Below are 2,128 nucleotides of genomic sequence, written 5' to 3'. Positions count from 1 at the left end.
TGTGACTTTTCAATCCTACTAGACAGAAGGAAGGAGAAGCAGGAAACAGGAACCAAAGAAAGACACGTCAAACCGAGAGAGTTAGATCCGGAAATGATAACATGTGCAGTGACCTGTTCACTTTATGCAAATGTACAGAAAACCAATCTTTCCACTTCTTGAGTTACAAAAGCAAAACATGAAAGGCACCGTATGCAATTTTCAGATTCTATTCGTCAATGAAGGATACAAAGGGGACTGATCAGAATAAAAGTTATAATAATCTTCTATGCATTAGCATTGGTCTCAAATTCCAGGTCCTCTGAATGACTCCCAGTTCAAGTTATACATTTGAATTGATCTTTCATAGAAGACTGAAAAATCTTGCATCCCTAACAGGTTTTATATCTAATATCTTGATAACAATGAGAAACAGTAACAAAGGATAGACACGACAAACCGAGGGGATCTAACTTCAGTTGAGTGCAAATAAAGAAAACCGGTCTTTCCACCACGTAGCGATTTGGTGACCTCATTAAAAGGTAGGGTTGCTGGATAGAGCGGCCCAGTCCGCAAATTGGATTAGTCGGACCAGTTTGGTCATTGGGTGGAAAGATCACTCCGACCTTTTCTGGATCTAACTAGACCTTTCTTTCCATTTAACCTGCTTGGACTATTGGCCCAAAACTTTGTCTTGAATCAATCTTCTTTTAAAGACTACTTCAAGACATACTTAATTGTCTTAACCTCATTAACATACCTATTCATAGTTTTGGTATAAAACCTGGTGTTCTCAGTCCTATCGTTAGTCACTGACGAAAGACAGTGGATGCTGTCTGAAACGTCTGACTGTTTCAAAATTTTATCCAGTCATGAGTAATTATTTTTGGCCCTTCTTTCCATTAACCTTATTAATGAACAACTGTCACATATCTTCAGACGATTTGGGGACTGGATTGAAAAGTGAACCAAAAAATGCGTTGGCCGGGAATCGAACCCAGATCTATTGCTTGGAAGGCAACAATGCTAACCATTACACCACCAACGCCACTACACTTCCAACAGCCTTTCTGTTGTCCTCAACATGTCCAAGAACGTAACAAAAGGACATTGTGCTTCATTTTAATTCCTCCGTGCAGCAAGAATACTTAGATTATCTTTTATAGTATGGCGGTGGGAAAGAAAAAAACAACATGAAAAGAATATTGGTCATATCATTCCAATACACGTACTTAGTATAATCAAGGAGATGTTTTCAAGTAGACTGAACTAATTACGATAACCTCCTGTGATTGGTTTGATCGATACTCTGTGTTATCTATATTGTATAACCGCCATTGTACGTAACACACCAGCTTGGCGGGCAAGCGGCGACAGCTGGTTATATCGAACATGCATAGCTTTTACACACGCGCTTTTGAATCGATTCTTCGCCTTCAAGAATATGTCATCTTTCTATATGGTTTGATCGGGAAATTACGAACTTCATGAAATATCCTTCACATTTTGTTTCTTTGTGCAGAGGCCATCTCAACAAGTGGGAAGTTTTTTTGCACTATAGGCCATGTTGATTTGATTATATGGATGACATCATTTGGGGACCCCAAAACATATGCGAGTGTGCGAAAAATATTAAGGTTTGGCCAAAAAGAGGCATAAGCTTAAGTAAGCCTCAGTATGAAATCTCTACGTGGTCAGAAAGGACGAACAAAACTAGTATGGTATAGCGAATAATAGATTCTTCATTTGTGTTCCCTTACATCTTCTTTGACTTTGGAATTGACTTTGGCATTCTATAACATCAGTATCCGTTTTCCGGAATAGTTTTGCAGCTGCTTTGTATGATTTACAGTATGGCCGAAAAAATTTTTTAATGAACGAAAATTGATGTGCGCGTGGATGTCATCCATATAATCAAATCAACATGGCCTTACATATACATTTGCATCACCATGTATGACGGGTCACTGAGGGGTCACTGTACAGGTTACGATCGGAGTTTGTTTGGTTCCCCGGTTTCATGTTGTTTAGGAGGTTTGAAAGATCGTCGGGTCTATCGTCTTAATGTTCTAAACCTCAAGACCGACAAGATTTAAGACTGCTCAGCGCTGAAATCATAAGACGCCACGATGTCCCGACTTGTGAGTTC

At 39.2% G+C, this 2,128-nt stretch overlaps 1 non-coding gene across 1 annotated transcript; it reads right to left on the bottom strand.

Moving 5' to 3' along the window:
• Positions 1-955: 955 nt before the first annotated feature.
• Positions 956-1,027, bottom strand: Trnag-ucc (transfer RNA glycine (anticodon UCC)). The gene has a single exon. It is a non-coding gene; the product is annotated as a tRNA-Gly (tRNA).
• Between the last annotated feature and the right edge of the window lie 1,101 nt (positions 1,028-2,128).

The sequence above is a fragment of the Branchiostoma lanceolatum genome, chromosome 16 (assembly GCF_035083965.1).
Source record: "Branchiostoma lanceolatum isolate klBraLanc5 chromosome 16, klBraLanc5.hap2, whole genome shotgun sequence".
Classification (NCBI taxonomy): domain Eukaryota; kingdom Metazoa; phylum Chordata; class Leptocardii; order Amphioxiformes; family Branchiostomatidae; genus Branchiostoma; species Branchiostoma lanceolatum.
This window is presented reverse-complemented; position numbering and strand designations above follow the sequence as displayed.